General features: G+C 39.0%; 1 non-coding gene across 1 annotated transcript; it reads right to left on the bottom strand.

Annotated features, from left to right (window-relative positions):
- Positions 1-9,360: 9,360 nt before the first annotated feature.
- LOC112780152 (small nucleolar RNA R71) lies at positions 9,361-9,468 on the bottom strand. Its single transcript, XR_003191008.1, has one exon. It is a non-coding gene; the product is annotated as a small nucleolar RNA R71 (small nucleolar RNA).
- Positions 9,469-25,476: the final 16,008 nt, after the last annotated feature.

Below are 25,476 nucleotides of genomic sequence, written 5' to 3'. Positions count from 1 at the left end.
CAAAGGCAAGAGATCAACAATAGAAAAGCAAAGAAGAACAATTATTATAAATTACCTCTTATTGAATTGGAAGAATGTAGAAAGAACAGTACTAGATCTACAACAAAATATAAGAACAACATAAAGAAAATTATAACAAAAGAATAGAAGAAGATGAATGTAGCAACAAAGAATTGAGAGATAGAAGTGGAAGAAAGGAAAGATTAAAACCTAGATCTAAGAACTAAACCTAATCCTAATCCTAATTCTAGAGAGAAGAGAGAGCTTCTCTCTCTAGAAACTAACTCTAAACTAATCCTAATGAGTGTGTATGATTGCAATCCCCTTGCTCTTCAATCCTTGGCTTTAAATAGCATCTTTGGCGCCAAAGTTGGTTGGGATTGGGCCCCACAACCCTTGAGAATTCGTTGATCACGTTTTCATTAAAAAAATCATAAACCAGCACCGACGCGTAAGCGCACAGCACGCGTACGCGTCCATGGGGTGATTTGCAGGTGCGCGCAAGTGCCAGGTGCGCGCGCGCGTCCATGGGCGAGTTCAACTTCTTTGACTTTTCATGATTTCTCCACTTTGCATGCTTTCCTCTTCACTCCTTTGATCCATTCCTAGCCTTTTCAATCTGAGATCACTAACAAACATATCAAGGCATCTAGTGGAATCAAAGGGAGATTAAAACCATCAAATTAAGGGTCTAAAAGCATGTTTTCACATCTAAGCACAAATAAGGAGACAATCACAAAACCATGCTATTTCATTGAATAAATGTGGGTAAAAGGTGATAAAATCTCTTTAAATCAATATAGGATAAACCGTCAAAACGGGGTTTATCAGTCTTCCTGAGTCATTGGTGCGTGGCAGAAATTAGACCAATTAAGAGATTGTAATATAAGAACAGCGCGGCGAGTATAGCTCTTAACCAGCAAAAATCTGCCTCATCAATTTAGAAAGGTTGTCACAAAAGTTTAGAATAAAAATACTGGGAGTATGAGTCCTAGGTCGTCTCCCAACGAGTTGCTAGAAAGGGTGCTAATTTATTAATTAGGAGATTTCCGAGAATTTTGAGAGTTGAATAACAGAAAATAAACAATTATAATTAAGTGCAACAAAAATTAAAAGGAATTTATATTATTCAAAATAAAAAGTCTTGACCGGGGGAATGATTAATTAGAAGTTCTATCCTTGTTAGAATGATCTCAAGTGTAGTATAAAGAGGTTGTTATTTTCACTTAGTTAACCCTTACTAAATAAAGGAAAGTCAAGTGATTGAGCTAACTCTTATTCGCAAATCCTAGTCCTCTCCCTTGGGAAGGTCTAGCGTTAGTAAATACAGAATTAGCCAACAACTTCCAATTTAACTAACCACTTGAGCATTCTAACTCACGTGTCTCCTCTTAATCAACCCCCATGTCAAGTAGGGGATCTACTCTATTGACATGGATACCATCTTCGTTATTGGGGGTTTGGAATAGAAAAGAGACATGATAATTTAAATAAAATAGAGATTCAAAATTAATTAAAAGTAAAAGTAATCCTTTCCATTAATAAATCTAAAATAATCTAATTACCACTCTAAACAAGAATTAAGAATATAGAATAAATAAATAGGGAGTAAGAAAACAAACTAGAATAGTATCTTCAACGAAGGTGATGACTCTTCAATATCCAAAAGCAAAAGCAATAAACTATGAATGTAAATAAAACCTAGAGGAAGAGTGATTTTCTCTCTAGATTCAAATCTAAAAAACCTAAAACTATGCCAATGAGAATGTGTGTTGAGTCTCTGCATGTTCCCTGGCTCTAGTCTGTGTTTTTGGGCTAGAAACTAGGTCAAAACTCGGCCCGAACTTGCCCCAGCATTTTCTGTTATTTCTGCAGATCGCGCAAGTCATGCGTACGCGTCAGTCACGCGTGCGTGTCATTTGACGAATTTCCTTGTCACGCGTTCGCGTCAGTCACGCTCACGCGTCATCTTGCAAAACTCCAATCCACGCGTACGCATCAGGCACGTGCATGCGTCGCTGCAAATTTCTCCATGTTGCGCGCTCGTGTGAGCCATGTGTGCACGTCGATGCTCGCTGGTCATCTCCTTAGTTTCTTGTGTTCCTTCCATTTTTGCAAGCTTCTTCTCCATTTTCTAAGCCATTCCTGCCCTATAAAGCCTGAAACACTTAACACACGGATCACGACATCGAATGGTATAAAGGAGAATTAAAATATACTAATTAAAGATCTCTAGGAAGCACGTTTACAACCATAGAATAAAACTGGGAAGGAGTTGTAAAATCATGCAAATCATATAAATAAGTGGGTAAAGACTTGATGAAACCACTCAATTGAACACAAGATAAACCATAAAATAGTGGTTTATCAACCTCCCCACACTTAAACATTAGCATGTTCTCATGCTTAGCTCAAGAAAATTAAAAGACTAAATAAAGGAAAGTAAGACTCATGCAATGCAATTCCCTATGAATGCAACTATATGCTAAAATAATTTTGCCTACTTGGTTAAAAGTAAATAAATTATTCAAGAAAAATATAAATCAGATATAACTAATTAAAATTATACAGTAAAAACAAGTAAACTTGTAAGAAGACAGCTCATGAAAGTAGGGAACATAGAATCAAGCATTGAACCCTCACTGATAGTATATGTGCACTCTAATCACTCAAGTGTATAGGGTAATCACTCTACTCTTCTCTAGTCATGCTTTCTAAACTTTGTTCTTCACCTAACCAATCAACAAGTATTTAATGTACCAATGCAAACATCATGAGGTCTTTAGACAGGTTGTAATGGGGCTAAGGTAAAGGTGAGGGTATATATATATGGCTAAGTGAGCTATAAATTGAATCCTTGATTAATCTAAGCTCTCACCTATACATACACTGTATACTTTTAAATTCATGCCTAGCTACCCAGAATTTTCCCACTTTTGCATTACATACTCATGCATCAACTTTTCTCTTAACTTGTATCACATATGCATTGATTTTTCATTAAACTTAACTTAGCATTGGGGTAATTTTGTCCGCTTATTCATTTATTTATTTACTTAATTGAATATTTTTGGTTTTTTTTAAGAAGTAAACATAACATTATCAATGTACATGGATTTATAATTTTTCTGGTCCCACATGAGTAGGTACTCAAATTTCCTATATTTTATCAATTGTAAAAACATAACACATTCCCTTGTTAACCTATGTTCCCACAGTTTTTCCACACTTGATTGACATACAATCTCTATCTTAAGCTAACTAAAGATTCAATTTGGGGTATTACTTATTTTTCTGCTTAAGGTTAGTGATGTGGTAAGATATAGAACAAATGTGATTTAAAAGGCTCAAAGTGGCTAACAAAGGTGAATGAAAGGGAAGGCTATTTGGGATAAGTGATTTAATAATCAAATAATGGCCTCAATCATATGCATGCATATAACACATTAAACATTGGACATAAAGAATGGAACAAAATATAGATTACAATCATAGAGAAGCAAACACACAAGAATAAAATATTATGGTTAAACAATATAATCATGTAATTAAGCTCAATTCTCACAGGTTGTGTGTTCTAGCTATCATTTATGTTCCAAATTACAATCTTCAAACAATTTTTAACACAAAAGTTTTAATTTAGATTAGTGAAATTTTCAAAATAGAGTCTTGAAAAGAAACTTATTATTTTTCAACCAAATAGAATATGCATGCAAATACCTATTACTATGCAATCTATCCTATCCTAACAAAAGAAAAATAACCTATTGGTGTTAAGAAAGAGCAATTACCTCCGGAAGTCAGGTACTGACCGACCTCCCCACACTTAAAGCTTGGCACCATCCTCGGTGCCATCAGTCAGGAACAAAGGGGGGCTGGTAACAGCATCTCCACAGTCGGGATTGTCATGGCTCCCTGTGCTGGTGGATGAAGTGGAGTCCGGGATGTCTGGGTCTTCTTCAGGTGGGTGGTTGCCAACAATCAGCTCCTTGAGGTATGTAAATTGGCGCTTGTTACAGTGCTCCCTTCGCTTTGCCTGCCGGTCAAGCCGGTCCAACCTCTCAAGTATCTGTAGGAGCAGTTGATTTGTTGAAGGTGCTTGTGATATGGAAGGAGAGGAAATATCTCCGGCCGGGTCTGCAGGCCGGCTGGTAGTGGCTACTGGGGGTCTGATGTACTTTCTGTTAGGAATATACTGATCATCCCGTGGAATCATGGCCTTAGTGTCCCCAGCTCTGTAGGAGACTCCGGCTGTTGAAACTAGATCTGAAACCATGGCGGAGAAGGATAGGTTGCCCGCAATCTGTACATGTCTCATGGCATGTCGGAGGTGTCTTGGTAAGTTGAGAGGCTGGTCTGTAAGGATACACCAGAGGAGAACAGCCATATCTGCAATGAAGGGGACTCGTGAGTGCTCGAAAAGATGTAATAGGACATAATCTGTGCCCATACTCGAGCCTCCAAGGTGAGTGCTGAAGCCAATATGCCCTTAGGTCGGGATCGATGGTATCCATAGATCCATTTGCTTTCAGGTTGTGCTATAACTCTGAGGACGGTGTCCCAGTCAAATTGGTATGTCTGGCGCTTGAAGGAGGCTTCTTGGAATGCATCCAATCCTTCTGGAGCAAGGGGAAAATTTAAAGCTCGTTGAATGGCCTCTTCAGTTATGGGGACTTGCTTCTGACGGACATAGACAGACTGCAGGGTTGGCATGTGAAAAATGGAGTAGAATTCAACTACCCATGAGAGATTAACCTGCCGTGGCTGTCTCCGTAAAAATCTCCATTGTCTGGGCTCAATCCGGGGTTTTACAAACTCAATGATGTGGGTAGGGAGGATGAGTAGGTGCTCATTGTTGTAGTTTTGCTCAGCCAGGATGGGGAACATCTGCTCACAGTAGCGGTTAGGGAACCGCGTAGTGTCCCTTGCTGGAAAGGCTTTCGCTGTTTCATCGACCTTGATGATCCTCTTGACCCTCTTTGTTGTCGGTTTGACTGCTGTTGAGGATGGTTCTGCAGCTAGTGCTCTTTTTGTTCCTCTCCTTGCTGGTGGTTTGGGAGTAGCTTTCTCTTTAACCTTCTTGGTTGCCATCCTGAAAAGGGGAAAAGAAAGTAACTTGTAAAGCTAAGGGTTAAAGCAAGGGAGAGGGCAGTACAAGTGATAATTAATTCCAAGGTAAAGAAGGATGTCATTAACACATGGTTGCGACAACATGTGATCAGTTCATCAATAGAAATATAGCAAGTGCATGTTATGGCAAGTAGATGCGAGATGTTTATTAGCATGTGATGAGCGGATAATTTATACGCTTTTTGGCATTGTTTTTAGTATGTTTTTAGTAGAATCTAGTTACTTTTAGGGATGTTTTCATTAGTTTTTATGTTAAATTCATATTTCTGGACTTTACTATGAGTTTGTGTGTTTTTCTGTGATTTCAGGTATTTTCTGGCTGAAATTGAGGGACTTGAGCAAAAATCAGATTCAGAGGTTGAAGAAGGACTGCTGATGCTATTGGATTCTGACCTCCCTACACTCAAAGTAAATTTTCTGGAGCTACAAAACTCAAAATAGCGCGCTTCCAATTGCGTTGGAAAGTAGACATCCAGGGCTTTCCAGAAATATATAATAGTCCATACTTTGGCCGCGTTTAGATGATGTAAAAGGGCGTTGAACGCCAGTTCTACGCTGCTGTCTGGAGTTAAACGCCAGAAACACGTCACAAGCCAGACTTGAACGCCAGAAATACGTTACAAACTGGCGTTCAACTCCAAGATTGACCTCTACACGAGTAACATTCAAGCTCAGCCCAAGCACACACCAAGTGGGCCCCGGAAGTGGATTTATGCATCAATTACTTACTTCTGTAAACCCTAGTAACTAGTTTAGTATAAATAGGACTTTTTACTATTGTATTAGATCATCTTTGATCAGTTTTATGCTATCTTAGACTTTCATGGGGGCTGGCCATTCGGCCATGCCTGGACCATTATCACTTATGTATTTTCATACGGTAGAGTTTCTGCACTCCATAGATTAAGGTGTAGAGCTCTGCTGTTCCTCAAAGATTAATGCAAAGTACTACTGTTTTTCTATTCAATTCAACTTATTCCGCTTCTAAGATATTCATTCGCACTTTAACCTGAATGTGATGAACGTGACAATCATCATCATTCCCCCACGAACGCGTGCCTGACAACCACTTCCGTTCCACCTTAGATTGAATAAGTATCTCTTGGATCTCTTAATCAGAATCTTCGTGGTATAAGCTAGATTGATGGCGGCATTCATGAGAGTCCGGAAAGTCTAAACCTTGTCTGTGGTATTCCGAGTAGGACTCTGGGATTGAATGACTGTTACGAACTTCAAACTCGCGAATGCTGGGCATAGTGATAGACACAAAAGGAGGGTGAATCCTATTCCAGTATGATCGAAAACCTCAGATGATTAGCCGTGCTGTGACAGAGCATTTGGACCATTTTCACAAGAGGATGGGATGCAGCCATTGACAAGGGTGATGCCTCCAGACGATTAGCCATGCAGTGACAGCGCATCGGACCATTTTCCAGAGAGGATAAAAAGTAGCCATTGACAACGGTGATGTCCTTACATAAAGCCAGCCATGGAAAGGAGTAAGACTGATTGGATGAAGACAGCAGGAAAGTAGAGGTTCAGAGGAACAAATGCATCTCTATACGCTTATCTGAAATTCTAACCAATGAATTACATAAGTATTTCTATCCTTATTTTCTATTTATTATTTATGTTCGAAAACTCCATAACTATTTTATATCCACCTGACTGAGATTTACAAGGTGACCATAGCTTGCTTCATACCAACAATCTCCGTGGGATCGACCCTTACTCACGTAAGGTTTATTACTTGGACGCCCCAGTGCACTTGCTGGTCAGTTGTATTGAAGTTGTGAATGAAAAACGATTTATTAAGACGTGCGTACAGAGTTTCTGGCGCCGTTGCCTGAGATCACAATTTCGTGCACCATGTTTTTGGCGCCGTTGCTGGGGATTGTTCGAGTTTGGACAACTGACGGTTCATCTTGTTGCTCAGATTAGGTAATTTTCTTTTTGTTTTATTTTCAAAAAATTTTTCAAAAACCTTTAAAAAAATTTCTCATCTTATTTCGAAAATAAATAAATAAATAAATAAATCTTTTCAAAAATATATCTTTCTTCAGAATTTTTAAGAATGAATTCTAGAGTTTCATGAAGCATGTTGAAGCCTGGCTGGCTGTAAAGCCATGTCTAATTCTTTTGGATAGGGGCTTCCAACCATCAGCATAGAGGCAAGTTAATTGGAATGTCAGCCGTGGCATGTCTGAGTTACATACTAAAGCTTGCTGGCTATTAAGCCATGCCTAACCCTCGGATTGGAGCTTTAGACTAAGAATACAAGATTCCTGGAATTCATATTAAAAATTTTGAAATCCTTATTTTCTTTTTCCTATATGTTTTTTCGAAAAAAAAATACAAAAATCCAAAAAAATAAAAAAAATCATAAAAATAAAAAATATTTCATGTTTCTTGTTTGAGTCTTGAGTCAAGTTGAAAGTTTGGTGTCAATTGCATATTCATCTTGCATTTTTCGAAAAATTCATGCATTCATAGTGTTCTTCATGATCTTCAAGTTGTTCTTGGTAAGTCTTCTTGTCTGATCTTGATGTTTTCATGTTTTGTGTCTTTTCTTATTTTTCATATGCATTCTTGCATTCATAGTGTCTATACATGAAAAATTTTTAAGTTTGGTGTCTTGCATGTTTTCTTTGCATTAAAAATTTTTCAAAAATAAGTTCTTGATGTTCATCTTGACAGTCAAAGTGTTCTTGGTGTTCATCTTGACATTCATAGCATTCTTGCATGCATTCATTATTTTGATCCAAAATTTTCATGCATTGAGTCTTTTTCATGTTTTTCCCTCTCATCATAAAAAATTCAAAAATAAAAAAATATCTTTCCCTTTTTTACTCATAAATTTCGAAAATTTGAGTTGACTTTTTCAAAACTTTTTAAAATCTAGTTGTTTTTATGAGTCAAATTAAATTTTCAATTTAAAAATCTTATCTTTTTCAAAATCGTTTTCAAAAATCAAATCTTTTTCATTTTTCTTATTTATTTTCGAAAATTTTAAAAATAATTTTCAAAAATCTTTTTCTTATCTTTATCTCCTAATTTTCGAAAATAACATCATCAATTAATGTTTTGATTCAAAAATTTCAAGTTTGTTACTTACTTGTTAAGAAAGATTCAAACTTTAAGTTCTAGAATCATATTTTGTGATTTCTTGTGAATCAAGTCATTAATTGTGATTTTAAAAATCAAATCTTTTTCAAAACTAATTTCAATCATATCATTTCAAAAATATCTTTCTATCTTATCTTTTTCAAAATCATATCTTTTTCAAAAATTTGATTTTAAAATATCTTTTCTAACTTCTTATCTTCTTATCTTTTCAAAATTGATTTTCAAATTTGTTTCAACTAACTAACTAACTTTTTGTTTGTTTCTTATCTTTTTCAAAACTACCTAACTAACTCTCTCTCTCTCTAATTTTTGAAAATATCTTCCCTCTTTTTCAAAATTTCTTTTTAATTAACTAATTATTTTAATTTTTTATTTTAATTTTCGAAAAATTACTAACCTTTTTCAAAAACTATTTTCGAAAATTACTAACTCTTTTTCAAAAATAATTTTCGAAAATTATCCTTCTCTCTCATCTCCTTCTATTTATTTATTCTTCTACTCACACAGGGGAACCTCTATACCTGTGGTAAAAAGGATCCCTATTATTATTTTTCTGTCCTTCTTTTTCATATGAGCAGGAGCAAAGACAAGAACATTCTTGTTGAAGCAGATCTAGAACCTGAAAGGACTCTGAAGAGGAAACTAAGAGAAGCTAAATTACAACAATCCAACAAGCACCTTTCAGAAATTTTTGAACAAGAAGAGGAGATGGCAGCCGAAAATAATAATAATACAAGGAGGATGCTTGGTGACTTTACTGCACCTAATTCCAATTTACATGGAAGAAGCATCTCCATTCCTGCCATTGGAGCAAACAATTTTGAGCTGAAACCTCAATTAGTTTCTCTAATGCAACAGAACTGCATGTTTCATGGACTTCCATCTGAAGATTCTTTTCAGTTCTTAACTGAATTCTTGAAGATATGTGATACTGTTAAGACTAATGGAGTAGATCCTGAAGTCTATAGGCTCATGCTTTTCCCTTTTGCTATAAGAGACAGAGCTGGAGTATGGTTGGACTCTTAACCTAAGGATAGCCTGAACTCTTGGGATAAGCTGGTCAAGGCTTTCTTAGCCAAGTTCTTTCCTCCTCAAAAGCTGAGTAAGCTTAGAGTGGATGTTCAAACCTTCAGACAGAAAGAAGGTGAATCCCTTTATGAAGCTTGGGAGAGATACAAAGAACTGACCAAAAAGTGTCCTTCTGACATGCTTTCAGAATGGACTATCCTGGACATATTCTATGATGGTCTGTCTGAATTAGCTAAAATGTCATTGGATACCTCTGCAGGTGGATCCGTTCACTTAAAGAAAACACCTGCAGAAGCTCAAGAACTCATTGACATGGTTGCTAATAACCAGTTCATGTACACTTCTGAGAGGAATCCTGTGAGTAATGGGACGCCTATGAAGAAGGGAGTTCTTGAAATTGATACTCTGAATGCCATATTGGCTCAAAACAAAATATTGACTCAGCAAGTCAATATGATTTCTCAGAGTCTAAATGGAATGCAAGCTGCATCTAACAGTACTCAAGAGGCATCTTCTGAAGAAGAAGCTTATGATCCTGAAAACCCTGCAATAGTAGAGGTGAATTACATGGGTGAACCTTATGGAAACACCTATAACCCCTCATGGAGAAATCACCCAAATCTCTCATGGAAGGATCAACAAAAGCCTCAACAAGGCTTTAATAATGGTGGAAGAAATAGGTTTAACAATAGTAAACCTTTTCCATCATCCACTCAGCAACAGACAGAGAACTCTGAACAAAATACTTCTAATTTAGCAAACTTAGTCTCTGATCTATCTAAGGCCACTGTAAGTTTCATGAATGAAACAAGGTCCTCCATTAGAAATTTGGAGGCACAAGTGGGCCAGCTGAGTAAAAGGATCATTGAAATCTCTCCTAGTACTCTCCCAAGCAATACAGAAGAAAATCCAAAAGGAGAGTGCAAGGCCATTGACATAGTCAACACGGCCGAACATGGAGAGGAAAGGGAGGACGTAAATCCCAGTGAGAAAGACCTCCTGGGACGTCCAGTGATCAATAAGGAGTTTCCCTTTGAGGAACCAAAGGAATTTGAGGCTCATCTAGAGACCATAGAGATTCCATTAAACCTCCTTATGCCATTCATGAGCTCTGATGAGTATTCCTCTTCTGAAGAGAATGAGGATGTTACTGAAGAGCAAGTTACCAAGTACCTTGGTGCAATCATGAAGCTGAATGCCAAATTATTTGGTATTGAGACTTGGGAAGATGAACCTCCCTTGTTCACTAATGAACTGAGTGATCTGGATCAACTGACATTGCCTCAGAAGAAATAGGATCCTGGAAAGTTCTTAATACTTTGTACCATAGGCACCATGACCTTTGAGAAGGCTCTATGTGACCTTGGGTCAGGGATAAACCTCATGCCCCTCTCTGTAATAGAGAAACTGGGAATCTTTGGGGTGCAAGCTGCTAAAATCTCATTAGAGATGACAGACAATTCAAGAAAATAGGCTTATGGACAAGTAGAGGACGTATTAGTAAAGGTCGAAGGCCTTTACATCCCTGCTGATTTCATAGTCCTAGATACTGGGAAGGATGAGGATGAATTCATCATCCTTGGAAGACCCTTCCTAGCCACAGCAAGAGCTGTGATTGATGTTGACAGAGGTGAATTAGTCCTTCAATTGAATGGGGACTCCCTTGTGTTTACAACTCAAGGTTATCCTTCTGTAAACATGGAAAAGAGGCACAGTAAGCTTCTCCCTCTGCAGAGTCAACCAGAGCCCCACAGTCAAACTCTAAGTTTGGTGTTAAGAGGCCACAACCAAACTCTAAGTTTGGTGTTGAACTCCCATATCCAAACTCTAAGTTTGGTGTTGGGAAGTCTCAATATTGCTCTGAACATCTGTGAGGCTCCATGAGAGCCCACTGTCAAGCTATTGACATTAAAGAAGCGCTTGTTGGGAGGCAACCCAATTTTTATTTATCTAATTTTATTTTTCTTGTTCTTTCATGTTTCATTAGGTTCATGATCATGTGGAGTCACAAAATAAATATAAAAATTGAAAACGGAATCAAAAACAGCAGAAGAAAAGTCACACCCTGGAGAAAGATCTTACTGGCGTTTAAACGCCAGTAAGAAGCATCTGGCTGGCATTCAACGCCAGAACAGAGCATGGTTCTGGCGCTGAATGCCCAAAATGGGCAGCACCTGGGCGTTTGAACGCCAGAATTGCACCCTGGATAAGAGCTGGCGTTGAACGCCCAAAACAAGCATGGTTCTGGCGTTCAACGCCAGAAATGGGCAACAAATGGGCGTTTAACGCCCAGAACAAGCACCAATCTGGCGCTGAATGCCCAGAGTTGTGTGCAAGGGCATTTTGCATGCCTAATTTGGTGCAAGGTTGTAAATCCTTGAACACCTCAGGATCTGTGGACCCCACAGGATCACCTCAGGATCTGTGGACCCCACAGGATCCCCACCTACCTCCACTCACTTCTTCTCACCCCTCTTTCACACAATCCCATAAACACTCTTCCCCAAAACTCTTCACCAATCACCTCAATCTCTCTTCCCTATCACCACTTCACCACTCACATCCATCCACTCTTCCCCATAAACCTAACTCATAAACTCCATCTACCTTCAAAATTCAAAATCAATTTCCCACCCAAACCTACCCTATATGGCCGAAATTACCCCCTCCCTTCCCTATATAAAGCCCTCCATTCTTCTTCATTTTCACACAACACAATCCTCTCTTCCCCTTCTTGGCCGAATACACCCCTCCCCCCTCTTCTCCATATTTTCTTCTTCTTCTTCATCTATTCTTTCTTCTCTTGCTCGAGGGCGAGCAATATTCTAAGTTTGGTGTGGTAAAAGCATAAGCTTTTTGTTTTTCCATTACCATTGATGGCACCCAAGACCGGAGAATCCTCTAGAAAAGGGAAAGGGAAGACAAAAGCTTCCACCTCCGAGTCATGGGAGATGGAAGATCATCTCCAAAGCTCATCAAGACCACTTCTATGATGTTGTGGCCAAGAAGAAGGTGATCCCCGAGGTCCCTTTCAAGCTCAAGAAGAATGAGTATCCAGAGATCTGACATGAAATCCAAAGAAGAGGTTCGGAAGTTCTAACAAACCCCATCCAACAAGTCGGCATCCTAATGGTTCAAGAGTTCTATGCCAATGCATGGATCACTAGCAACCATGATCAAAGTAAGAACCCAAACCCAAAGAATTATATTACAATGGTTCGGGGGAAATACTTAGATTTTAGTCCGGAAAATGTGAGGTTGGCATTTAACTTGCCTATGATGCAAGGAGATGCACGCCCCTACACTAGAAGGGTCAACTTAATCAAAGGTTGGACCAAGTCCTCAGGGACATATGTGTGGAAGGAGCTCAATGGAAGATTGACTCCAAAGGCAAGCCGGTTCAATTAAGAAGACTGGACCTCAAGCCTGTGGCTAGAGGATGGTTGGAATTCATCCAACGCCCCATCATCCCCACTAGCAACCGATCTGAAGTTACTGTGGATCGGGCCATCATGATTCATAGCATCATGATTGGAGAGGAAGTAGAAGTTCATGAAGTCATCTCCCTTGAATTCTACAAAATAGCCGAAAAGCCCTCTCCTGGGGCAAGGCTAGCTTTTCCTCATCTTATTTGCCATCTATGTTGCTCAGCTGGAGCTTTCATAGAAGGAGACATTCCCATTGAGGAAGAGAAGCCCATCACTAAGAAAAGGATGGAGCAAGCAAGAGAGCCCATTCATGGATCTCAAGAGACGCATGAAGCTCATCACCATGAGATCCCGGAGATGCCTCAAATGCATTTTCCTCCACAAAACTATTGGGAGAAAATCAACACCTCCCTAGGAGAATTAAGTTCTAACATGGGACAATTAAGGGTGGAACATCAAGAGCACTCCATCATCCTTCATGAAATAAGAGAAGATCAAAAAGTAATGAGGGAGGAGCAACAAAGACAAGGAAGGGACATAGAAGAGCTCAAGGACATCATTGGTTCCTCAAGAAGGAAACGCCACCATCACTAAGGTGGACTCATTCCTTGTTCTTATTTTCTGTTTTTCATTTTCTTAATGTTAAGTGCTTATCCATGTTTGTGTCTTATTACATGATCATTAGTAGTTAGTAACTATGTCTTAAAGTTATGAATATCCTATGAATCTATCACCTCTCTTAAATGAAAAATGTTTTAATTCAAAAGAACAAGAAGTACATGAGTTTCGAATTTATCCTTGAACTTAGTTCAATTATATTGATGTGGTGACAATGCTTCTTGTTTTCTGAATGAATGCTTGAACAGTGCATATATATTTTGAAGTTGTTGTTTAAGAATGTTAAATATGTTGGCTCTTGAAAGAATGATGACAAGGAGACATGTTATTTGATAATCTGAAAAATCATAAAATTGATTCTTGAAGCAAGAAAAAGCAGCAAAGAACAAAGCTTGCAGAAAGAAAAAAATAGCGAAAAAAATAGAAAAAAAGAGAGAAAAAGCAAGCAGAAAAAGCCAAAAGCTCTTAAAACCAAGAGGCAAGAGCAAAAAGCCAATAACCCTTAAAACCAAAAGGCAAGGGTAAATAAAAAGGATCCCAAGGCTTTGAGCATCAGTGGATAGGAGGGCCTAAAGGAATAAAATCCTGGCCTAAGCGGCTAAACCAAGCTGTCCCTAACCATGTGCTTGTGGCGTGAAGGTGTCAAGTGAAAACTTGAGACTGAGCGGTTAAAGTCAAGGTCCAAAGCAAAAGAAGAGTGTGCTTAAGAACCCTGGACACCTCTAATTGGGGACTTTAGCAAAGTTGAGTCACAATCTGAAAAGGTTCACCCAATTATATGTCTGTGGCATTTATGTATCCGGTGGTAATACTGGAAAAACAAAGTGCTTAGGGCCACGGCCAAGACTCATAAAGTAGCTGTGTTCAAGAATCAACATACTGAACTAGGAGAATCAATAACACTATCTGAACTCTGAGTTCCTATAGATGCCAATCATTCTGAACCTCAATGGAAAAAGTGAGATGCCAAAACTATTCAAGAGGCAAAAAGCTACAAGTCCTGCTCATATGATTGGAGCTATGTTTCATTGATAGTTTGGAATTTATAGTATATTCTCTTCTTTTTATCCTATTTGATTTTCAGTTGCTTGGGGACAAGCAACAATTTAAGTTTGGTGTTGTGATGAGCGGATAATTTATACGCTTTTTGGCATTGTTTTTAGTATATTTTTAGTAGAATCTAGTTACTTTTAGGGATGTTTTCATTAGTTTTTATGTTAAATTCACATTTCTGGACTTTACTATGAGTTTGTATATTTTTCTGTGATTTCAGGTATTTTCTGGCTGAAATTGAGGGACTTGAGCAAAAATCAGATTCAGAGGTTGAAGAAGGACTGCTGATGCTGTTGGATTCTGACCTCCCTGCACTCAAAGTAGATTTTCTGGAGCTACAGAACTCAAAATAGCGCGCTTCCAATTGCGTTGGAAAGTATACATCCAGGGCTTTCCAGCAATATATAATAGTCCATACTTTGGCCAAGTTTAGACGACGTAAAAGGGCGTTGAACGCCAGTTCTACGCTGCTGTCTGGAGTTAAACGCTAGAAACACGTCACAAGCCAGACTTGAACGCCAGAAATACGTTACAAATTGGCGTTCAACTCCAAGATTGACCTCTACACGAGTAACATTCAAGCTCAGCCCAAGCACACACCAAGTGGGCCCCGGAAGTGGATTTATGCATCAATTACTTACTTCTGTAAACCCTAGTAACTAGTTTAGTATAAATAGGACTTTTTACTATTGTATTAGATCATCTTTGATCAGTTTTATGCTATCTTAGACTTTCATGGGGGCTGGCCATTCGGCCATGCCTGGACCATTATCACTTATGTATTTTCATATGGTAGAGTTTCTGCACTCCATAGATTAAGGTGTGGAGCTCTGCTGTTCCTCAAAGATTAATGCAAAGTACTACTGTTTTTCTATTCAATTCAACTTATTCCGCTTCTAAGATATTCATTCGCACTTCAACCTGAATGTGATGAACGTGACAATCATCATCATTCCCCCACGAACGCGTGCCTGACAACCACTTCCATTCCACCTTAGATTGAATGAGTATCTCTTGGATCTCTTAATCAGAATCTTCGTGGTATAAGCTAGATTGATGGCGGCATTCATGAGAGTCCGGAAAGTCTAAACCTTGTTTGTGGTATTCCGAGTAGGACTCTGGGATTGAATGACTGTGACAAACTTCAAACTCGCGAGTGCTGGGTGTAGTGACAGACGCAAAAGAAGGGTGAATCCTATTCCAGTATGATCGAAAACCTTAGATGATTAGCCGTGCTGTGACAGAGCATTTGGACCATTTTCACAAGAGGATGGGATGCAGCCATTGACAAGGGTGATGCCTCCAGATGATTAGCCATGCAGTGACAGCGCATCGGACCATTTTCTAGAGAGGATAAAAAGTAGCCATTGACAACGGTGATGTCCTTACATAAAGCCAGTCATGGAAAGGAGTAAGACTGATTGGATGAAGACAGCAGGAAAGCAGAGGTTCAGAGGAACGAATGCATCTCTATACGCTTATCTGAAATTCTAACCAATGAATTACATATGTATTTCTATCCTTATTTTCTATTTATTATTTATGTTCGAAAACTCCATAACTATTTTATATCCGCCTGACTGAGATTTACAAGGTGACCATAGCTTGCTTCATCCAACAATCTCCGTGGGATCGACCCTTACTCACGTAAGGTTTATTACTTGGACGACCCAGTGCACTTGCTGGTCAGTTGTATCAAAGTTGTGAATGAAAAACGATTTATTAAGACATTCGTACAGAGTTTCTGGCGCCGTTGCCTGAGATCACAATTTCGTGCACCAGCATGCCGGCAAAGGCATGAGTAGAATAGATCAAGCATCAATAGCTTAAATGTATTATCACTCGTAACAAACTAACAGTCACATTTGTATTGATAATTATATTCAATTAATAAAATATTTAAGGAGTTTTGTGAAAAACAGGCATTAGAGTAGAAGGATAGAATAATTATAAATGCACAATGCCATACGGGCTTTTTCACAAACACTTAGCGTGCATGGTAAAGATGTTATTGAAAGTATTAAATTTGAACATGCAAGTAACCCAAAAATAATTAGTGATAATTGTCAAACAACTCCTTAATAATCCACAAGCAAAATATAGAAGAAAATAATCACCCAATTAAATTTCTAACACCAATTAGAAGGATGTAAAAAGAAAAAAAAAAGACAAAGAAATCATAGATAATGAAATTAAAAAAAGAAAAAGAAGAAGGGAATATAAATTAAAGTAATAATGGAAGATTAAAAGGGGAAGAAGAAAAGAACCTTGATGAAGAAGATGAAGAAGGAAGGAGAAAGTAGTAGAAAGTAGGAAAGAAGAAAGAAGAAAGAAGGGAGAAGATAGAAGAAAGAATGATGAGAGAAAGATAAGTAGGATTGGGGGGTGGGAGATTTGAAATCAGGCGATGAGGTAGTTTAGCTGTGCGTCGCTTGTGACGCGTACGCGTGCATCACACGTTTGCATGGGCTGCGCTATTTTCAAGCGACGCGAACGCGTCAGGGACGCGTACGCGTGACAGGGGTTGTGCAATTGGTGCGGAGGTAGACTTGCGCATGCACAACTCTCTGTTCAATACGCACCTTTGCCAAAATTTGAGGCGACATGTGCGCTTCAGGGACGCGTACGCGTGAATGGCCTGAATTGGAAAAACGACGCGTACGCACATCGTGTGCTTCCTTTTTTTATGCAAAATGCAGAATGTAGCATACAGATGAATATGCAGACATTATGGATGAATGCTAATAAAAAGAAAATAAAATAAGACTGAATATAAAAAGGGACAATCATACCGTGGTGGGTTGTCTCCCACCTAACACTTTGCTTTTACGTCCTTAAGTTGGACGGTCTTCAGGTTCATTCTGCTTCTGTTGGTGGGTCCTCCAAGAGGAAGACCTCTAGATCTTTGTGTTACTTCATCTTCTCACCATGATAAAACTTTAGGTGATGTCCATTGACCTTGATGAAATTGGAACTTAAAGGATGACTCAGGTGGAAGACTCCATATGGCTTTGCCTTCTCTACTTCATAGGGGCCTTCCCATCTGGATATCAGCTTTCCTGGCATGAGTCTCAGCCTGAAGTTGTAAAGGAGAACCAGATCTCCAGGTCTGAACTCTCTCCTCTTAATATGCTTGTCATGCACAGCCTTCACCTTCTCTTTGTATAATCTGGCGTTGTCATAAGCTTCGAGTCGAAGGGTCTCCAGTTCTGCTAGTTGCAGCTTCCTTTCAGTGCCAACTTTCTCAAATGCCATGTTGCACTCCCTCACAGCCCAGAAAGCTTTATGTTCCACCTCCACTGGAAGGTGGCAAGCCTTTCCATATACCAGGCGGAAGGGGCTCATTCCAATGGGTGTCTTGTACGCTGTCTGATACGCCCAGAGCGCATCAACAAGTCTGGTGCTCCAGTCCTTCTTATGAGGCTTTACTATCTTCTCCAAAATGCGTTTTATTTCTCTGTTAGACACTTCTGCTTGCCCATTGGTCTGGAGATGGTAAGTTGTTGCCACTTTGTGAACTATCCCATATTTCTTTAGTAGTCCTGCTAATCTCCTGTTATAGAAGTGAGTACCTTGATCACTCACAATTGCTCGTGATAATCCAAAGCGACAGATAATATAGTTTCTAACAAAGAAAACAACAGTGTTAGCATTATTAGTACGGGTAAGAATTGCTTCCACCCATTTAGAAACATAATCTACAGCTAATAGAATATAAAGGTAACCACTAGAGTTTGGAAATAGACCCATGAAGTCAATGCCCCAATCATCAAATATTTTATAGAATAGCATAATCTGTTGGGGCATCTCATCCCTCTTAGATATATTACCAAACTTTTGGTATGGAGAACAAGATTTACAAAAGGCAGCAGCATCTTTAAAAAGAGTAGGCCACCAAAATCCACAGTCTAAAATTTTTCTAACTGTTCTTTGAGGGCCAAAATGTCCTCTACTCTCAGAAGAATGGCAGGCCTCTAAAATGGACTGGAATTTTGATTGGGGCACAGACCTTCTAATTATCTGGTCAGCACCACACCTCCATAAATATGGATCATCCCATATATAATATTTGGACTCGCTTTTCATCTTGTCTCTTTGATGCTCAGTAAAATTAGGAGGGAAAGTATGGCTAACTAGATAATTAGCTACAGGTGCATACCAAGGAACTACTTCAGATACTGCGTGCAAGCTATCAAATGGAAAAGCATCGTTGATAGGAGTGGAGTCAGTCTTAATGTGCTCAAAGCGACTCAAGTGGTCTGCCACTAAATTCTGGGAACCACTCCTATCCTTAAATTCTAAATCAAATTCTTACAGCATCAATATCCAACGTATTAGCCTTGGTTTAGACTCCTTTTTAGCTAATAAAAACTTTAGAGCTGCATGGTCTGAGTACACTACCACCTTAGTACCAAGTAAATAGGCTCGGAATTTTTCCAGAGCAAAAACAATAGCCAGAAGCTCTTTTTCAGTGGTGGTGTAATTAGACTGAGCAGCGTCTAAGGTCTTAGAAGCATAAGCAATTACAAAAGGATCCTTACCTTCGCACTGAGCCAGCACCGCTCCTATTGCATGGTTGGAGGCATCACACATAATCTCAAAAGGCTGGTTCCAGTCTGGTCCTCTCACAATCGGAGCTTGAGTCAAGGTGATTTTCAGCTTATCAAATGCTTGCATGCAATCCTCACTAAACTCGAACTCAACATTTTTCTGCAACAATCTGGATAAAGGCAATGCTACCTTACTGAAATCCTTAATAAATCTCCGGTATAAACCTGCATGACCAAGGAACGAACAGGCTTCCCTCACGGAGGAGGGGTAAGGTAAACTAGAAATTACATCTACCTTTGCTGGATCTACAGAAATACCAGTATTAGAAACAACATGTCCTAGAACAATCCCTTGTTTTACCATAAAATTACATTTTTCAAAATTCAATACAAGGCTTGAACTAACACACCTGTCTAATACTCTAGCTAAACTATCCAAGCAAAGGTTAAAGGAATCACCATATACGCTAAAATCATCCATAAAAACTTCCATACAGCTTTTGATAAGATCTGAAAAGATACTCATCATGCATCTTTGGAAAGTAGCCAGTGCATTACATAAGCCAAAAGGCATCCTCTTGTATGCATACGTTCCAAAGGGACATGTAAAAGTAGTCTTCTCCTGATCTTTAGGAGCTATATGAATTTGAAAATAGCCTGTATAACCATCTAAAAGGCAGTAATGGGATTTACCTGACAGGCGATCAAGCATCTGATCAATAAATGGCAAGGGGTAATAATCCTTGCGAGTGGCTTGGTTGAGACACATGTAATCAATGCAGACTCTCCATGAATTTCGCATACTAGTTGTCAGGAGCTCTCCATGCTCATTCTTCACTATTGTGACTCCAGACTTCTTGGGCACCACCTGTACTGGATTGACCCATTCGCTATTTGAGATGGGGTAAATGATATGTGCTTCAAGTAGACTGGTCACTTCTTTCTTGACAATTTCTAAGATGGTGGGATTCAATCATATTTGGGGTTGACGGACAGGCCTTGCTCCCTCTTCTAAGAATATTCTGTGCTCACAAACTTGAGGGCTGATGCCTACTATATCCGCCAAGCTCCACCCAATTGTGTCTTCTCAGCACACTAAGTAGCTGCTCCTCCTGTTGGGAAGTGAGTTCCCTTGCAATGATAACTGGAAGCTTCTGATTATCCTCAAGGTAAGCATACTTGAGGTGGGGTGAAAGGAGCTTTAATTCCAATTTCTGCTCATGGCTAGGCTCTGGATCATCTGGAGCTAGTGATAATGGCAAAGTGTCCTCATTGTGATTCAGAGGGTGTCCCCACACTTGGACCTTGCTCCATGTGCCTCTCTTCTACTTCTTCTTAGTGAACTGTAGCTACAGTTTCATCAATGGTGTCACAATGGAAGATGGAATGAACTTCCGGAGTGTCCTTCATAACTTCATTCAAATTGAAACTCACTGCTCTGCCATCTATCTCAAAGGAGTAAGTTCATGAGAAGGCATCTAGCTTGATCTTTGAAGTCTTCAGGAATGGCCTTCCAAGCAGGATTGATGATGGTTTTCCTGAGTCATTGTTGCGTGGCAGAAATTAGACCAATTAAAAGATTGTAATATAAGAACAGCGTTGCGAGTATAGCTCTTAACGAGCAAAAATATGCCTCTTCAATTTAGAAAGGTTGTCACAAAAGTTTAGAATAAAAATACTGGGAGTATGAGTCCCAGGTCGTCTCCCAACGAGTTGCTAGAAAGGGTGCTAATTTATTAATCAGGAGTTTTCCGAGAATTTTGAGAGTTGAATAACAGAAAATAAACAATTATAATTAAGTGCAATGAAAATTAAAAGGAATTTATATTATTCAAAATAAAAAGCCTTGACCAGGGGAATGATTAATTGGAAGTTCTATCCTTGTTATAATTATCTCAAGTGTAGTATAAAGAGGTTGTTATTTTCACTTAGTTAATCCTTACTAAATAAAGGAAAGTCAAGTGATTGAGCTAACTTTTATTTGCAAATCCTAGTCCTCTCCCTTGGGAAGGTCTAGCGTTAGCAAATACAGAATTAGCCAACAACTTCCAATTTAACTAACCACTTGAGCATTCTAACTCAAGTGTCTCCTCTTAATCAACCCCCATGTCAAGTAGGGGATCTACTCTATTGACATGGATACCATCTTCGTTATTGGGGGTTTGGAATAGAAAAGAGACATGATAATTTAAATAAAATAGAGATTTAAAATTAATTAAAAGTAAAAGTAATCCTTTCCATTAATAAATCCAAAATAATCCAATTACCACTCTAAACAATAATTAAGAATATGGAATAAATAAATAGGGAGTAAGAAAACAAACTAGAATAGTATCTTCAACAGAGGTGATGACTCTTCAATATCCAAAAGCAAAAGCAATAAACTATGAATGTAAATAAAACCTAGAGGAAGAGTGATTTTCTCTCTAGATTCAGATCTAAAAAACCTAAAACTATGCTAATGAGAATGTGTGTTGAGTCTCTGCATGTTTCCTGGCTCTAGTCTGTGTTTCTGGGCCAGAAATTGGGTCAAAACTCGGCCCGAAATTGCCCCAGCATTTTCTGTTATTTCTGCAGATCGCGCAAGTCACGCGTACGCGTCAGTCACGCATGCGCGTCATTTGACGAATTTCCTTGTCATGCGTTCGCGTCAGTCACGCTCATGCGTCATCTTGCAAAACTCCAATCCACGCGTACGCGTCAAGCACGTGCACGCGTCGCTGCAAATTTCTCCATGTTGCGCGCTCGCGTGAGCCATGCGTGCACGTCGATGCTCGCTGGTCATCTCCTTAGTTTCTTGTGTTCCTTCCATTTTTGCAAGCTTCTTCTCTATTTTCTAAGCCATTCCTGCCCTATAAAACCTGAAACACTTAACACACGGATCACGGTATCGAATGGTATAAAGGAGAATTAAAATATACTAATTAAAGATCTCTAGGAAGCAAGTTTTCAACCATAGAATAAAACTGGGAAGGAGTTGTAAAATCATGCAAATCATATGAATAAGTGGGTAAAGACTTGATAAAACCACTCAATTGAACACAAGATAAACCATAAAATAGTGGTTTATCAACCTCCCCACACTTAAACATTAGCATGTTCTCATGCTTAGCTCAAGAAGATTAAAAGACTAAATAAAGGAAAGTAAGACTCATGCAATGGAATGCCCTATGAATGCAACTATATGCTAAAATGATTTTGCCTACTTGGTTAAAAGTAAATAAGTTATTCAAGAAAAACATAAATCAGATATCACTAATTAAAATTATATAGTAAAAACAAGTAAACTTGTAAGAAGACAGCTCATGAAAGTAGGGAACATAGAATCAAGCATTGAACCCTCACTGATAGTATATGTGCACTCTAATCACTCAAGTGTATAAGGTAATCACTCTACTCTTCTCTAGTCATGCTTTCTAAACTTTGTTCTTCACCTAACCAATCAACAAGTATTTAATGTACCAATGCAAACATCATGAGGTCTTTAGACAGGTTGTAATGGGGCTAAGGTAAAGGTGAGGGTATATATATATGGCTAAGTGAGCTATAAATTGAATCCTTGATTAACCTAAGCTCTTACCTATACATACACTATATACTTTTAAATTCATGCCTAGCTACCCAGAATTTTCCCACTTTTGCATTACATACTCATGCATCAACTTTTCTCTTAACTTGTATCACATATGCATTGATTTTTCATTAAACTTAACTTAGTATTGGGATAATTTTGTCCGCTTATTCATTTATTTATTTACTCAATTGAATATTTTTGGTTTTTTTTTAGAAGTAAACATAGCATTATCAATGTACATGGATTTATAATTTTTCTGGTCTCACATGAGTAGGTACCCAAATTCCCTATATTTTATCAATTGTAAAAACATAACACATTCCCTTGTTAACCCATGTTCCCACAGTTTTTCCACACTTGATTGACACACAATCTCTATCTTAAGCTAACCAAAGATTCAATTTGGGGTATTACTTATTTTTCTGCTTAAGGCTAGTGATGTGGTAAAATATAGAACAAATGGGATTTAAAAGGCTCAAAGTGGCTAACAAAGGTGAATGGAAGGGTAGGCTATCTGGGATAAGTGATTTAATAATCAAAAAATGGCCTCAATCATATGCATGCATATAACACATTAAACATTAGACATATAGGATGGAACAAAATATAGATTACAATCATAGAGAAGCAAACACACAAGAATAAAATATTATGGTTAAATAATGTAACCATGTAATTAAGCTCAATTCTCACAGGTTGTGTATATTCTAGCTATCATTTATGTTCCAAATTACAATCTTCAAACAAGTTTTAACACAAAAGTTTTAATTTAGATTAGTGAAATTTTCAAAATAGAGTATTGAAAAGAAACTTATTATTTTTCAACCAAATAGAACATGCATGCAAACACCTATTACTATGTAATTTATCCTATCCTAGCAAAAGAAAAATAAGCTATTGGTGTTAAGAAAGAGCAATTACCTCTGGAAGTCAGGTACTGACTGACCTCCCAACACTTAAAGCTTGGCACCATCCTCGGTGCCATCAGTCAGGAACAAAGGGGGGCTAGTAACAGCATCTCCACAATCGGGATTGTCATGGCTCCCTATGCTGGTGGATGAAGTGGAGTCCGGGATGTCTGGGTCTTCTTCAGGTGGGTGGTTGCCAACAATCAGCTCCTTGAGGTATGTAAATCGGCGCTTGTTACGGTGTTTCCTTCGCTTTCCCTGCCGGTCAAGCCGGTCCAACCTCTCAAGTATCTGTAGGAGCAGTTGACTTGTTGAAGGTGCTTGTGATGTGGAAGGAGGGGGAATATCTCCGGCCAGGTCTGTAGGCCGGCTGGTTGTGGCTGCTGGGGGTCTAATGTACTTTCCGTTAGGAACATACTGATCATCCCGTAGAATCATGGCCTTGGTGTCCCCAGCTCTGTAGGAGACTCCGACTGTTAAGACTAGATTTGAAACCAAGGCGGGGAAGGGTAGGATGCCCGTAATCTGTACATGTCCCATGGTATGCCGGAGGTTTCTTGGTAAGTTGAGAGGCTGGTCTGTAAGGATACACCAGAGGAGAACAGCCATATCTACAGTGAAGGAGGACTCGTGAGTGCTCAAAAAGATGTAATAGGACATAATATGTGCCCATACTCGAGCCTCCAAGGTGAGTGCTGAAGCCAATACGCCCTTAGGTCGGGATTGATGGTATCCATAGATCCATTTGCTGCCAGGTTGTGCTATAACTCTGAGGACGGTGTCCCAGTCAAACTAGTATGTCTGGCGCTTGAAGGAGGCTTCTTGGAATGCATCCAATCCTTCTAGAGCAAGGGGAAGATCTAAAGCTCACTGAATGGCCTCTTCAGTTATGGGGACTTGCTTCTGACGGACATAGACAGATTGCAGGGTTGGCATGTGAAAATTGGAGGAGAATTCAACTACCCATGAGAGATTAACCTACCGTGGCAGTCTCCGTAAGAATCTCCATTGTCTGCGCTCAATCCGGGGCTCTACAAACTCAATGATGTGGGCAGGGAGGATGAGTAGGTGCTCATTGTTTTAGTTTCGCTCAGCCAGGATGGGGAACATCTGCTCACAGTAGCAGTTAGGGAACCGCGAAGTGTCCCTTGCTGGAAAGGCTTTCTCTATTTCATCGATCTTGATGATCCTTTTGACCCTCTTTGTTGTTGGTTTGACTGGTGTTGAAGATGGTTCTGCAGCTAGCGCTCTTTTTGTTCCTCTCCTTGCCGGTGGTTTGGGAGTAGCTTTCTCTTTACCCTTCTTGGTGGCCATCCTGAAAAGGGGAAAAGAAAGTAACATGTAAAGCTAAGGGTTAAAGTAAGGGAGAGGGCAGTACAAGTGATAATTAATTTCAAGGTAAAGAAGGATGTCGTTAACACAAGGTTGCTGACGAGCGGATAATTTATAAGCTTTTTGGTATTGTTTTTAGGTAGTTTTTAATATGTTTTAGTCACTTTTTATTATATTTTTATTAGTTTTTAAATAAAAATCACATTTCTGGACTTTTCTATGATTTTGTGTGTTTTTCTGTGATTTCGGGTATTTTCTAGATGAAATTGAGGGGCCTGAGCAAAAATCTGATTCAGAGGCTGAAAAAGGACTACAGATGCTGTTGGATTCTGACCTCCCTGCACTCAAAGTGGATTTTTTGGAGCTACAGAGTCCAAATGGCGCGCTCTCAATTGCGTTGGAAAGTAGACATCCAGGGCTTTCCAGCAATATATAATAGTCCATACTTTGCCCGAGTTTAGATGACGCAAACTGGCGTTCAACGCCAGTTCTCTGCCCTATTCTGGCGTTAAACACCAGAAACAGGTTACAAGTTGGAGTTAAACGCCCAAAACAGGTTACAACCTGGTGTTTAACTCCAGAAACAGCCTAGGCACGTGTAAAGCTCAAGTCTCAGCCCCAGCACACACCAAGTTGGCCCCAAAAGTGGATTTCTGCACTATCTATCATAGTTTGCTCATTTTCTGTAAACCTAGGTTACTAGTTTAGTATTTAAACAAGTTTTAGAG

The sequence above is a fragment of the Arachis hypogaea genome, chromosome 19 (genome assembly GCF_003086295.3).
Source record: "Arachis hypogaea cultivar Tifrunner chromosome 19, arahy.Tifrunner.gnm2.J5K5, whole genome shotgun sequence".
NCBI classification, from domain to species: domain Eukaryota; kingdom Viridiplantae; phylum Streptophyta; class Magnoliopsida; order Fabales; family Fabaceae; genus Arachis; species Arachis hypogaea.
Note: the sequence above shows the minus strand (reverse complement) of the source record. Positions and strands in the feature narration are given on the sequence as shown.